This window comes from Macrobrachium nipponense, chromosome 12 (genome assembly GCF_015104395.2).
Source record: "Macrobrachium nipponense isolate FS-2020 chromosome 12, ASM1510439v2, whole genome shotgun sequence".
In the NCBI taxonomy this organism is placed as follows: Eukaryota; Metazoa; Arthropoda; class Malacostraca; order Decapoda; family Palaemonidae; genus Macrobrachium; species Macrobrachium nipponense.
This window is the reverse complement of record NC_087205.1, coordinates 103,523,679-103,539,769: the sequence shown is the minus strand read 5'-3', so window position 1 is coordinate 103,539,769 and position 16,091 is coordinate 103,523,679. Positions and strand designations below refer to the sequence as shown.

The following is a 16,091-nucleotide window of genomic DNA, read 5'->3' as shown; positions in this document are numbered from 1 at the left end:
CTGCACCTTATCTAATTTGCTATGTCATTCCCAGAGCAAAACAAAATTCGCAGACGCCTTCCAATTGACCCTTTTTTTCTTTTTGTTTTCCCAAAACCTACCTCTATAGCTCACGAAAGACAATGCTGTGATTTAGAGCTGCTTCATAACCGCAGGAAAACTTTCACCTAATATTCGAAAGGACAATGAGTGACGATATAAATACGGAAGAGTCAATTTTTCAACGAAAAATAACTTTTAACGCAAGAATCCAAAAATAACAGACATCAAATCCTATATCTTTCAATCACAGGAATCCTGGATAACACTCTTTCCTATCATTACCTTTTGCAAAACGCTGATAAAAACTCTTTTCTACGATTACCTTTGGCAAAACAGTAAGAATAAAAAGACGATATCAATTCCTATCCTCTTTTCAGTTGGACTCTCAGAAAAATCCTGCCAATGGCTTCCCTGGAAGAATCGACGAAATCCTCCCCAACGGGAAAGTCCAGTTCAGGCATAAAAGGGGACTGCAGAGTGCAGATTTAACTCTGCACTGCGCTGAATGCTTCCCTTTCTCCCTGCGTAATAAAGCCCCGTCATTTGGCACGAAACTTCAATTACTCAACAGGTTAGGTCAAAGACATGCACATCACCACTTCACAGAACATAGATCATTGTCATGATACTCTTAACCTGGTATTTTTTAAACGACATGCGCCTAACGTACTAGAATATTTTTGGCAACATAAATTCATGACATATATATGTGGTAAATGGCACCAAATAGCGCAAGGGACAATGTGCATTTCTCCAGGGTCGTCATACTTTCAGACAAACCGGCAGACAGACAGACCTCATGCATCTCTGGTACCTACGAAAGGTTTTGGAATTGAATATAAAAAAGGAGAATAAATGCGAAGTAGGACAAGAAAAACAGGAAAAATACAATAAAAGGCAAATTTAAATTTATCAATGGGAAGAGTTAATTTATGGTCATTAACACCTACGTTCTTGCTTAAACATCCCCATGACAATCTGCTGTAAAAATGCGCTACCTACTTCGAGATAGCCAAGATTCAGAGGTTGAAGAATAATGCAAAAAAAAAAAAAAAGGTACCTGCTTTAATGATGAAAAGAAGACCAAAGGGTACCTGCTTTAATGATGTGCATTGATACATTTATCAGTAAAAAAATGAAAATAAAAAAATATTTTCTCACTTTCTTTTATGTACATCTACGTATATAACTATAATCCATTGGCACACACGTTTTCTTTACGTGTCTACAACTATTTATGAAAACACTAATGAAGTATGAAACGTCCTTGGAAGAAGAGATTAAGTTAATGCATAGTTTGGGAAGTCGGAACTCAGATACTGATCTGATCACACTTGTTCAACCTACTGAAATCCAATTAAGGAATCGCGAGATTTTGCTGGATTTCCACGCCATTATTTAAAGACGCCTTCTTAAACACATTTTTACATATAAACCCTTCTTGGAAATTCAACGAACACTGCATTACGCAACTCAAATTTTTCTCTCTGAGTCGTGTATTCTATTGACCTCAACAACTCGTTTCTAAACAATGTAACTTTTCTAAAAATGCTATGATTCTTCTTGTCGTGAAATACATGTTTTTTTTGTGTGTTTCCTGTGCTTGTTAATAAATAAATAAATAAATAAAAACTCCTTGTCTGCTACCATGTTACTGCTTCTCCAATAAGAACACCGAGGTTCTTCTGAGATACGCTGAACTTCCCTCGAATTACGCAGTTATCCAACATGTCCCAAATTCCGACGGTCCATCCAACGAACACAATGGGTCACCTCATCAAACTAGCTTCGTTAGCCAAATCTCTTTATTTTTTATTTTTCTTTCACAACTTGTTTATTTTTACTCTGCCCTAATTGTTTTCAGCGGTGTCGTGGCCTGATTCATAAGTTTTCCGATACTTTTGTCTTTCCTTACTGATACTTCTTTTCCAACCACCTTTACATTCAGATATTAGATGATCTGGCAGTTATTATTACTTAGGGAGCTATCCTGGTTGTAGATTGTTCTTATTTTGGCCACGTTACCCAACCCTTTTTCATATTATATCAGAAATGCGAGAAAAATTTTCCACTTCACACTGGGTTACTAGAATGCGTAATTATGGAATAGATACGTTTATCAAGAAGTACTTATCCCACTGATAACAATATCAAAACGAACTTTCATGGAACATCTTGCCAATATTATTCCGGGTGCAACAAGAGGTTATAGTAGATTTACATCAACCGTGCATTTGATGTTTAGGCCAGTCCCTTACGACGCCCCTGATTGGCTGTTGATAAGCCAATCACAGGGCTGCAAACTCAGTCTCTCTCGAGAGTTCACATAGGCAGGATGTATGTCACACCTCTCCTGAGGGATACATACATCCTGCCTATGTGAACTCTCGAGAGACTTGAGAGTTTACAGCACTGTGATTGGCTTATCAACATCCAATCAGGAGCGTCGTATGGGACGGGCCTAGACACCAAATGCACGGTTGATGTGATTCTACTATAGTATTTTTGGTTGTACAAGTATATGAAGTTTAGATAATGTATAAATCGTTACATGCATCCATTACGAGAAAGACTTAAATATGGCGAATGCAACGTCATGATATCTGTTGAGTTCCGCATTCAGATATAATCGTTGTAACTCATGATCAAACGTATATTTTATTTTAGCTTTACGTTAGGTTGCCATTACGACAGGACGAGCTCTTGAATTGAAAATAGAATTTAGGCCAAAGGCCAAGCACTGGGACCTGTGAGGTCATTGGCATTCAGCGCTGAAACGGAAATTGCCAGTAAAAGGTTTGAAAGGCGTAACAGGAGGACAAACTCAGTTACACTATGAATCAATTGATAGGAGAGAGTGGAAAGTAAGATGGAAGAAAGGTGGTACAGTAAAAGGAACAAAAAGGGTGGCAGCTATAGGGGTCGAAGGCAAGCTGCAAAGAACCTTAACTAATGCCTACAGTGCACCACTTGAGGTGCACTGACACCACTATACCTACGGGAGCACGATCTATTGTTCCTGGAGCAGCCAGTATGGTGACCATCGAATTCAATTAAGCTAATCTCTGTTAAGTAGCCTTTCCCCAACAATCTCTGCGAATTGAGAACACTCACTGTACTTTTCATAATATCTATTTATAGCGCTTATTTCGGTTATATATTTACGGTTATACATATAATGTGTCATCAAGATACAAGATAGCCTTGCTTTCTCTCGTCGAGTTCTTTCGACAACGGAGAGAATCTGTTGCTTGAAGAGGACGCGAAGATACCGCTCGAGTGCTTGTGACTGTGTACTTAACATCTGATCAGTTGCCAAAAGTTTGCGCCAACAACTTTTAAGACGACTAAGTAACTATGGAGACGCAACAACTGCCTCTGATCTTCATTTGGGTAAGAGTGAAAGTTTCACGTTCTTCTCTTGATACTTTGCCGATCATGGATTAAAGGCTATCCATCAAATTATGACAGCAATTCACCTTAAATTCTTCTCGCGTCTGAGCAACAGACTGACTACACAAATGTTTCTTGAAGCTGCTAGCCTATTTTGAACGCTTTTTTTCAGTGGCAAATTAGCACTAATTGGGCATCATTTCCGAAAATTAAGATTAATCGTTTTCTTTCTGTTTCTCAATTACGGAACTCCTAATTTGCGTTTTAGCGTTCTGGCCTTCTTAATTCCCTCATTCATATTCAAAGCTTGAACCTCACAGACAAAAGGCGGGGCTACTAGAATTAATTTCATATATAGTCTTTCATGAAGGATAGACAGTTTGGGAAGGTCTGAATTTTAAGACCTGGAATAAGAAATCATTCTTTTTTGCACAGTTTACCATGCGAGTCAGCTGCTGTTTATAACACGGCAGAATAAACGAGTATAATCTGTCCTACAAGATGGCAGAACGTGGTGCAGTTTATTCTCGCCCCAACCCACTGAGTGCGAGTTCGAATCTCCAGACTGGAAGATGGGTGTCTTCATTTATTCTTCATTTAGGATTCAAGGTTTTGCAGCTTATTTAGCCCAATACAAATATTTACATTTGGTAAAAGCAACCAACAGACTCTCTCTCTCTCTCTCTCTCTCTCTCTGCTCGTCTTCTCTCTCTCTTCTCCTCCTCTCTCTCTCTTCTCTCTCTCTCTCGCTGTCTCCTGCTCGGCTCTCTCTTCTCTCGTCTCCCCTCCTATCTCTCTCTATATTAATATATTATATATATATATATATATATAGATATATATATATATTATATAATATTTAATATATTATATATGCAAGCACGCGTGTGTTAAGTGTGTGCGTTAGTCATGCTTGACAAGGACACAGACACTTCCGTTATTACTACCATTCAGCAGGAAAAAGCACCCTAGTTCCGACCCAAGCAGGCGTTTAATTACCAGCAAATTGCCTTGCAAGCTAATTACTAACGACTAGGGTCAATTTGGCTCCCACATTGCAGAGGAAACTAATTACTAAATTCACCTTACTCTGATATGTAAATTGCTCCCAAACAGCCATGATTTCATGACATAATGACTATCCTAACTTATGACCAATTTCTGGAAAGGCTCCCAGGCATAATTCAAAGGGGAGTAATATTAGTGTACAATGACTGCATTCTTTTTTTATGCAGAGAACCGCATATTCGGCAACATTCTATAAACAATAACACTTTATGCCAACAAGAGAAACAACGAATAACATTAATTATTGACAGAATACTCTACTTTTTGTTGCAGAAATCCCGATACCTCCACGCCCAAATTTTCTTGGATCATACCCTCAGGGAATGACGAGCTCACACTTGAAGGTTTTAATAATTATCAGACTGTTGCACAGATTCACATATCGTGGCCAAGCGAATGACAGTTCATTCAGCGTTATATTGAGCTCGAAAGTATTCCGTATACAGGAGGGGAAAATTGTTACCAGCTTTCCCCTGATTTGGGGTAACAGGGTAACACTCAAGGGCAAGTGGCGTGCTAGATCTTTTCCAGGAATCCCAACATGGTTCTTTTGAACTTCTTATTTAAAAACTTCAAAATAATCGATGTTATTCCGTCAAGGTCTATAGAGGAAAGGAAGAAAAGAACCGGGGCTATGACCGTATAACTACACGGAAAGCATTAAGCTATAATAATAATAATAATAATAATAATAATAATAATAATAATAATAATAATAATAACAGTCACATTTATAAGTGTCACGAAAAGCTTAATAATAATGCATATGTCAACAATGATAAAATGCAGCTGGTTAAATTACATTTTGACAATATTAAGGCTACAATTTAATCAATAAAATGCTGACATCAAAATACAAACTAAAATCCAGAAATTAAAACGACGAAACTGACTGATAAACGAAGCTTGTGAATAATCATCGCGAATAGAACATAAAATTCCTGATGATATCGGTAAATAATCACATCAACTAATAAAATATTTTATGCTTTTCATCCGCGTAGGGATGTATCCATTCATCGCATGAATTTGACACTTTAATTTTGAGCCATAATATAATTAAATTTATACTATGAAAGGACTTAAAAAAAAAGCTATTTTAATTTCAGTTCAGTTAAAATTCTTATTGAGCTCAATAGAAAGTAAACTTATTGACTCAATAGAATTAAATTTATTGACTCATGCAGGCACACACACACACACACACACAACACACACACACACACACACCACACACACACATATTATAATATATATCATATATATATATATTATATATATATATATATATATAGATATATATATATATATATTATATGTTGTATAAACGTCTCTCTCTCCTCTTCTCGTCTCATCTCTCCTCTCTCTCTCCCTCTCTCTCTCTCTCCTCTCCTTCTCTGTATGTATATATATCTATAACTATATATATAATATATATATATATAGATATATATATATATTATATATATATATAGTATATAGTAATATTTATGTGTATGTATGTATACATATGTGTACATACATATAGATTTGTACCCACACACACACACCACACACACACATATATATATATGTGAGTGTGTGTGTGTGTGTGTATATATATATATATATATATATATATATATATATATATATATATATAGAGAGAGAGAGAGAGAGAGAGAGAGAGAGAGAGAGAGAGAGAGAGAGAGAGAATAAAACGTTCGTACAATACTGGTGTCTACAGGCTATTTGAAAGTAAGCTGGCTTTGAACCAGCACGGTCTCTTCCTCAAAGAGCAGCCCTTAATGGTCATTCTGATGATACGCAAGTAATAATGATGGTCGGGATTAAGTTCTGTCACTGGTGTGAAAGCCATAACGATGAGTCTCCACGGTTGTCTGACATTTTTATAAGATTTGGTGATGCATAAACTGGGAAACAAATATTTTTTCTAGATAAAGTTTGTGAAATTTTGAAAAACACAGAGAGAAAGATGTGAGAGGCAGTTGAATATAAGCTGAAGAGTTGTTTTCTGACGGTGCAGACTCCGAAATGGATCTACATTGTATTTGCCTTTCCTTGGCCTAGCAGCAGTTTTTGGTGCGCTCTTGTGCAGCGGAACCGTCAAAATGGACTCAAGTCTGGAAACAGCCTTTGGAATCAAGAATTTGCTTCTGGTTGCTGTTTTCGTATTGGCTAGCGCTTTAACAGGCACCACACTGGACAACAATAAGCAGAAAATCGATGATGATGATTACAATGGAACACTTCAAACATTCCCAGGAGAATTTCGTCTCGAAAGAGAAGAGAGGAAGAATCCGACGCTGCTGAATGTCAACTTAACCAAAGAAAATAGAAAGGGAAACGGAAAGAGGAGACGCAGAGAAAGGAACTGGAAAAAGATGCGGGGATGCAGTCATAAACAGGACAGGTTAACAAGAAGGTGGAACAGCAAGTCTTGGAGAACAAGAACGTTTTGCACGAGAACGAAAAGCAGCTGATGCTGAAGGAGATGGTGGTTCAGGAAAACGGACGAAATACGCTGGAAGACGAGATAATGACGATGAAAGCAGAAAATTGGCGACTAAAGGCCTGTCCACACTAGGAAACATTGTTTGCAAACAATGTTTCCTAGTGTGGACTGGCCTTAAGAACGCTATACCTGTTCAAGAGCTCAGTGATACCCTGAACAGCAAAGCAATGAGCTTGACTGCTTAGTTGGCAAAGCTCAATTGTCAACTTCGTCAACAAGAGGAAGAAGGTGAGCTGGAGACGGAACTGCGTGAGATGGGAGGAGAAATAAAGAAGCAGGTGACTAAACGAATCCGAGGACTGGAAAACGAACTCGACCATTGTAAGCCTAAGAAGGAAAACTTCCAGTTCAACGTTCGAGGACTACAGGAATAAGAACGTTCGAGGACTACAGGAATAAGTTGGAAAGCTGTCGAGAGAAAATGGCTCCCTCCAATGTCATCTCTCAGAGGAAGAAATGAAGCTCAGTCAACAAGATGATTTACATCCGGCTGGAAGAGATGGCGAGGATGGTAGAACCTCCACATGACTATGAAACACTTGGAGAAAGACTACAGAAAAGAACTTGCACGAGGCAGTAGGAGACCGACTTCATTCGGACGGAGGGGAAATTAGAGTGAAACTCTGATAATGTAGGGCAGGAAGACTTAAGGCCCCCATACACTGATCGATTGTCTGAACGACTGTCTGAACGACTGTCATTATCGACCCACACACACAAACACACACTATTCATACAGTATGAACGATCTCCGCACCGATTTCAGTCTGAACAAAGATTTTGTTTCGAGAAGACGTGGCATCATCCCTAGAAGAGACGCGCGCGATAGCGTTATATCGACAGACAAACCGAGACATTGAACGATCTGTGTATGACAGACTCAAGTCGCAATCCAGCAACCTGGTCGTGACAGATTCCCGCAGAGATCGTTCAGACACGAAGCTCCGCCCACTTTTGCATTCAGACAAGCCCATACACAGTGTTTTTGTGAACGATACAGACAGTTGTTCAGACAATCGTTCAGGCCTTTAGGCCGGGTATTCACGCTCAACGGATGGGCGTCCACACTACATGGATGTGATGGAAATTTCACTTTCTGATAATATAAGGAGTTGGGGCATTTTGTACTGAAGTACTACAGACGCTAGCTCGACTAAATCGCCCATCGAAGCGATAGGTATGAACAAAAATGGATAATGACGACAGCACCTGCCACAACACCGTTTACTGATAATACTTACTAGCGCGTAACTTCAAAACATAATGTATTTAAATTCTCAGAAAAACAAGTCATTTTTCTTACCTTAAGTCTACTGTACTTTGTTTTCCACCACACCTCCGGATTTTTGCGGATCAGGCTAAAGCAGGATCACTCTGTGGAAGAGAAATCTTTATTAAAATCTCCGTTTCCCGTTTTATTTTAGTATTCAATAGTAAATATATATTCTAAACATAAAATATCTTGGAAAAATAATCTCAAATTTCGGAAAAGGTAAATAGACACAACGATAAAACTCACACGGGTTAAGAGCAACGCCACCTTGTGAGACAGCAAACAGACAATCTAAAAAGGGCTTTCTGGGAGAAGGGAAAATAAAATAACCATGATCCCAACCAATTTACTCTATCTGAGGAGGGACCTTCCAACGACCCATCCCAGCCTCTCACGAGCAAATGGCTTTGCATCCTACACCGGCGAATTGGGAGATAAGGCCAGCATCCCTGAGGATTTACCATTTACCCTACGAGAGCCAAAAGAGACCGAAATTCAATCAGGCACAGCATTATCAGCTTCCTAAGGGATTCTGAATGGCCAGATGAAGCGGTCTATGAAAACTTAAAGTCAGTGAAATCATTCCCTCTAGACTCTAATACTAACACGTTAGTCTGTCGCTAATATACTGATGCTATACCTAAAAAGTAAGATTCTCTATGACCGAGCATTATTGTTTGTTTGTTTGTTTGTATGGTGTTTTTACGTTGCATGGAACCAGTGGTTATTCAGCAACGGAACCAACGGCTTTACGTGACTTCCGAACAACGTCGAGAGTGAACTTCTATCATCAGAAATATACATCTCACTCCTCAATGGAATGCCCAAGAATCGAACTCGCGACCACCCAAGGGGGGGGGGGGTCACGCCAACACCATACCGATCACGCCACCGAGGCGCTTCCGAGGATTATTGTAACGTCAATAAATGTCAAGATTTTTAAATGTTCATCTTTCATGCTTTCAAGTCATTAACAAGTGGCTCTCTGCACCAATTTGAAAAGCCTCTGGTATTTTTTTTTTTTTTTGGTAATCCCCAAGAATTTAGAAATTGGTTGTACAGTAAGTTCCAAAACTGAAGCGACAAATTTCAGAGGATTTCGTTCGAAATTCACTAACTGGCAACTACAACTCTTAGCTGAAAAATTAATTTTTTTTCTACAGTGAAAGCTCTATCAAGCAAAATAAAGCTAACATATGATGCACAAATATCAAATCTATGATATTTATAACAATCATAATAAATTACTGTAATAGTTATTATTTTAAAGTATAGTAATTACTTCAAACTATAGAAACGAAACAATTTGAAATTCTCGTTCAACACAGGATTACCAACGTTACCAATGTATATTTCGAGGAATGTGGAAACAAGCATTTAATATCATAGTGTATTATCAATTATTTTAGCGAAGATGCATAATACCATGCAAGTATCAATAGAATGTAAAAGGAAAATCATCGCGATATTAAACATAATCAACCATGAATGCACCTAGATTCAATAGAGAAGTTGGGTGTGGTTGGTAGTTCTGATTTTATCTTCTAGGTCCGAGCATAAAATACCATCTTCGAGAAAGCCTCTAACTGCTGCTGCTACCTTCAGGTGACTAGGCCTAGTTCAGGGCATAGCAAGGCTTACAATGCAGGGCCACTGTCTGTTATCTAGGGAAAAGTAGAACCATTAGGACCGACACCAGGACCTGTCCTTGCACCAAGGAAACAGACTCGCTAAATAAAAAATAAGAAAGACGGTCGCAAGCAACCAGAACACCCTAAAATCACCACCTGGTTAAGTAGGGAGACAATAGACCCCAACAACCCAGCCTCACCCTCTACCTCTACCTATACCCACAAACCTAACTCCACCTTTTTCACTTCAACCTTTTACCTCAAATCTTCTAATCATTCCAACTATGAAATTTAAGACTGAATGTGCGTACGTGGGCGTATCATAAGTGAGTGATATCACCCAAATTCATATTACCACGGGCAACCAGTAATCAGTTCGATCCAGTCAAGCATTATTGTATAACATAAATTTATGATTTTTTTTGCATATATATATATATATATATATATAGATATATATATATATATATTATATATAGCACCGGAGCATTACCAATAGGCCTAGTGCTCGATTCTTAAAACAGGCCTCTGGTTATTCCTGACTAGATAAAAAGTGTTCGCTGTGAGAGAGAGAGAGAGATAGGAGGAGGGAGAGAGAGGAGAGGAGAGAGCGAGAGAGAGAAAGAAGATGAGAGAGGGAAGAAGAGAGGAAGGGAGAAGAGCATAACAGGAGATACTCGAATTAAAATAATGCTCGCCAAGCATATTCACACTACGGATCGTATGAACAAAAATAGTCTCACTTATGCACTGAAAAAAAAGGGTGGAAACCTACGAAAATATTTGTTTAATGCAACCCTGAACGCAATTCCACAAGCAAAGATTTGCACAATTGAGAATTAGATGAAATTATTAACTAACAAGCTGGAAAATATATTTCCTTAATTCACGAATAGTCCTAACCATGTAGCCAATGCTAAAAGCGCATATAACTTGGATATTTTTTTTTTTTTTTAACACTAACTTGTGTCTTATTTTTATTTCATTTAATCAGATACTAAACTTCTTTGTGCTTTTGCAAAAGAAATCATAATAACTTTCGATATAACGCTATAAAAGTAGAAAGTTAATTTGCAAATCATATTAGGCCAATGCTTATGCACTTGGTTCCTGCTGCCACTCATTGGTGAACACTTGATATCACACATTGAGAGCCACAGATGTTTCTATGGGGAAACTCGTTGTTTTTTTTTTTTTTTTTTTTTTTTTTTTTTTTTTGAATAAATTATTGAACAAACATTGATCATTCTCTGGAGATATACTTTCTGTGCTTCTACAGTTAATCACTGATACGTATTGTTAGATAAAGAGGATGACAATAATTGGAGTAAAATATACTAATTGGCAACCCCACGAGTTTCTAAAGAAATACAATCAATTCTGAAATTTGTCGCTTCACTTCTGGAACTTACTGTACATCAAGATATACTGATAGAAGGTCAGTCCGCTTATCCTGTAGGTCAACGAAAGCCACTAAATCCAAGCAATATAATTTGCATAAAACATTCTATATCATATGGATTATGTATTCCAAAGTTCTAAGGTTCAAAATGATTGCTTAAATTAAAAGACAAAGATTTTTCAATATTAGTTAAATTTGTATGTTATATTAACGCCTTAAAATAATAATAAAATAAAGGCTCACTATACGTCACCTAGTTAACATTTAAAATACACAAACTAATTTCAGACCTCTTCGAATCCCCTTAAATGAAATACTCATCCTCAAAATTAATTACAGGGTTTAATAGGCCTTGTCCGAGGGGCACAAAGCCCTTAATAAGTCATTTCGCACCCGACATTCTCCCTCGGTAAAACGTGAAAGGGCATTATATGGCTCGTCTTTTTTTCCTTCTTCTTCTTCTTCTTTTGCAGAAGTCAATGGGAGGGGTATTCTTGAGCATTTTTTACCCCCAAACCGAAGAAACCAAGAAAAACTGCAATGTACAAGGAATGGAGGATAATTCTTTCGTGAAGATTTCAGATAAAAAAAAATGCCAATTTGTGAGTAAAGTAAAAAATTAAAATTACAAATCAATCTAGTTAAAATGGCCTACGGTAACCTCGAACTAGAGATGCGACATGCGTTAGCGGTAATGTAAATACGAAACTCTACGGCCATGACACATAGTGTTTTAATTAAAACCAGAGCGGCAGCCCCTGTTAAATTAATTAAACATGAAAACCTAATTCCAGCATGCATTAAAGTATTCTCATTATAAAACATTCCGTCTGTCTTTCTTTGAGTTGGACGTTCACAATACGAATTTGAATATGCACAAACAGGTAAAGTAATGTTTTGCACCAGTGATAAAAGTACCTCTCTTATAGGAAAATATGACATTTAATAGAGTATATAAAAACTGCGAGTATGCAATGAAGCGTGGATATTTTTGGTGAATATTAAAAAATTAGTATCATAGAAGATACTCTCAAAGGAGAGAGAGAGAGAGAGAGAGAGAGAGAGAGAGAGAGAGAGAGAGAGAGAGAGAGAGAGAGAGAGAGAAGCGATGCGTCATCCACTTGGCAGAAACCTCCCAAGCCAGCCGAGTTCCTCTTTGTCACAACAAATGCCGATCGGATCTGCTCTGGATCAGGACCTGAATGTTGATAAAGCAATCGACAAGTCTAGCATCAAAAGGAGATTCCACAATCTTAGGAAAGCGAACCATTACATACACTTTCTCTCTCTCGCTCTCAAACCGCAGAGGCGCCAGGTAAAATGCGCGCGAATCCCTCTGCGCTATCAGTGTATTATCAATACTCTCTCTCTCAAACACACACACACATACACATTTCAGTACACCCACAAATCGTATTATAATAACACCATTAGCTAGCAATTGTACAGATAGTTCTGCAGCGGCATGTAAATGAATGTGTTTCTCAACTGAGACAAAACCACAAGTACGTATATGTATATGAGCATGAGTGCGAATATATATATATATATATATATATATATATATATATATATATATATATATTATACTTAGTATATACATATATAAAAATTTACTACGAGTGTGTTACAAACAACCTCTTATATAGCAAAGCGTTCCCCCAATACTAGAAAACCGAAGAAAGATAAATGTGGAAACATTCCTGGGTATAACGAGACACCCAACCTTCCCAAGCCAGGTCAGCTTACAACCCAGCCCTTCTTCCATGCTCCCCTCTCTCTCTCTCTCCTTCCCGGCTCACTTTTCATTCTCCTCATCCTGTCGCATTTCCAACACACCTATCTCCTCCTCCATCCTTTCCCCTCTCCTACTCGTTCCTCCTCCCTGCTCTCCCCCTCCTGCCTGCAGAGGTGAATGACACAGACTAAAAAAAAAAAAAAAAAAATTCCGGCATGGGAGACTTATAAATGTATAAACTGCGCGGTCTTCAGTTTTCTCTCGCGATCATTTGCCAGAATCAAATCGATGCATGAAAAACTCCTATCAGAGAGAGAGAGAGAGAGAGAGAGAGAGAGAGAGAGAGAGAGAGAAACATAACAGCAAATCTGAAATGCATAAAATATATTCACGACACTGGATATCACGTCTGCAAGGGCATACAAACGCATATCAAATATATAACAGCATCCATTCCTCAGATCGAGAAATTCCTGGAATCAGTTTGTCAAGGTCACTCCTGAAGGTTCGATGTCTTCCATAAAGATCGCATGACTGGCATCTGACAGACGTCACTTTCAGCGGGAGATATAGGTGTTTCGTTGTTCAGGAAAGACTTCCTTATTTATAATTGTTGCACAAAGATATCACGTATGGGAAATTATAGCGGAAGTTATAATGCAGCGTATAATATCCCCAAAACTAGCGCAGAGAATATTTCAGACGCGGACATTTCACAAGACTAATAATGTTAAAAATGCGCCAATACACATACAAAAAAAAAACAATAAACAATAACTCCAACATTCAAGAATGAAAAGTTAGTAGAACTAAAATGTAGTTATTGTTAGTGTAAATTAAGAGCATTAAAATCAAGAATTTTAACTAACTTAAGATATAAGTGTGTGTGTGTGTGTGTGTGTGTACTACAACTTTAGCAAGTGCACCCGAGGGTCAAGCCGGTCTCACGAAAACAAATGATGTCAGGTCAAAGGTGAGCCAGATAAACCTGATTAGATGACCATCTGTAACTTGTGACCACACCGTTATTACGAGCGCATGGTACTCCTACTCCTCCCTATTCAAAAGGGGTGCCATGACAAGGAACTGGTGAGATTCTGTTGTATTGTGGTGATAATGAGATTGAGAGATGACCAGGACGTGTAAGGTAAGCCTGGAGGAAGGAAAGACGCCAAAGGTGCTTGTATACAGCTTTACGATAACCGGCCAAGGCGTTTTTCAAGGATCGATCATTGTGTCACCCCTGGGGGGTGGGGGTTACATTTTCTGGAGATTCGCGCATGTTTCGTCAAATCCCACTGTCCCTGTGTTGACGGACGCAGTGAAATAAGTGCCTGGTAGTAAGAAGAAGGTGGAGGGTTATGTATATGTTTGTATATATATATAATATATATATATATATATATATATATATATATATATATATATATACGTATATATATACATACGTATGTGTGTTTGTGTGTGTATGAGAGAGAGAGAGAGAGAGAGAGAGAGAGAGAGAAAATAAATTTACTCACTCTTAGAAATCAGGTTTCTTGGAAAAGCTGAATGGCACCAAACAAAGATCTTCCTTTAAGTGCCAACAATACACTTTTTTTTTTACACCAGGCGAGAGAAATAAAATCCCACAGTTAACGACTTTGTCATAAAACCGCCCGATTCTTGGAAGGGCTCAGCTCGCGGACGGATCGCAGCTCTCGCTTAATTTATCTTCGGAAACTAACTGTGCTCTAAAAAAAAAATAAATAAATAAATAAATAAATAAATAAAAAAAATAAAAAAAATTGTATTTCTGGGTAGATAAAACAGAGACGACACATTTCTTGATTGCTGAATAAACAATATTGTGACCTCATCAGCCACTCATGAATTGAAGTGAATATAGTATTTAGGCCAAAGGCCAAGCACTGGGACCTATGAGGTCATTCAGCGCTGAAACGGAATTTGAGAGTAAGAGGTTTGAAAGGTGTAACAGGAGGAAAACCTACAAGTTGCACTATGGAGCAATTGTTAGGAGTGGGTGGCAAGTAAGATGGATGAAAGAGAATATGAACCGAGGTACAGTAAAAATAATGAAAGGGGTGGCAGCTAGCGGGCGAAAGCACACTGCAAAGAACCTAAAGTAATGCCTACAGTGCACCACATGATGGTGCACTGACGGCACTAACCCCCTACGGGGATCAACCACTATTATAATTACTACAGTTGTTGCGTCGTTTAGAAAAATTTACATGGCTAACTGGTGAAAAAAAGGCATTAATATTTTGACATTTTATTTGGAAGTAGAGGGAGAACAAGAAAGATTCATTAATTGTGCTAAAGAAGTAAGAGATGAAAAGGAGCCTTAAAAAGGATCCTTAAAAGGATCGCCAACTCCTGGAATCGCAGGAGTTGGCGTAAGGCAAAGTAAAAAAAAACACAAGGGTTTCATCCTTGATCAATATACTAAATATTAGAAAATAAAAATGCTCTATGAGTACTCTTTCAAACTACGTTCTGAGCAGACAATTTCTGCCGGAAATGTTGACTGAAATTGTCTTTTTCTTTTCCGTGTCAGGAACAGAGAATATAGTTCGAATATCCCTGACAGCTTGCATGATATATATTTTTATATAAACTATATTCTCTTTTCTTTTCCATGAATAAACATAATACACACCTGTACAAGCAACTGACAGCCCATAAGAATTGTCAAAAGGGAGCTTTACTACTTGCACAGATAAGTATTTGTTTTGTAGTGCTGACAGTTCTTCTTGTAAATATAGTTATGTCATATTTTGAAACAAAATGGCTTTAGATTTTTGTCAGCAACTACCACAATTTACTTGAAATCAAAACGAGTATGATGGCAACCAAAGAATGACATTCCTAATGAGACACAAAATAACAACCATTTGCACTGTTTAAGATTTCGGACAAGTGAGTCTCACTCTAGATAAGCATCAGGTGGCAGAAGAAATGCGTACACAGTTTTAGGTCGTTTTATAGGCCCATTAAAACTGAACGATGCTAGCAACCCAGGCCTA

General features: G+C 37.9%; 1 protein-coding gene across 1 annotated transcript in view; it reads right to left on the bottom strand.

The window, feature by feature from the left end:
* Positions 1-16,091, bottom strand: part of LOC135224900 (uncharacterized) — a 315,424-nt gene that overhangs the window by 278,347 nt on the left and 20,986 nt on the right. The window contains 1 exon segment of the mRNA XM_064264224.1: positions 8,322-8,392. The gene's annotated coding sequence lies outside the window, so the exon portion shown is untranslated.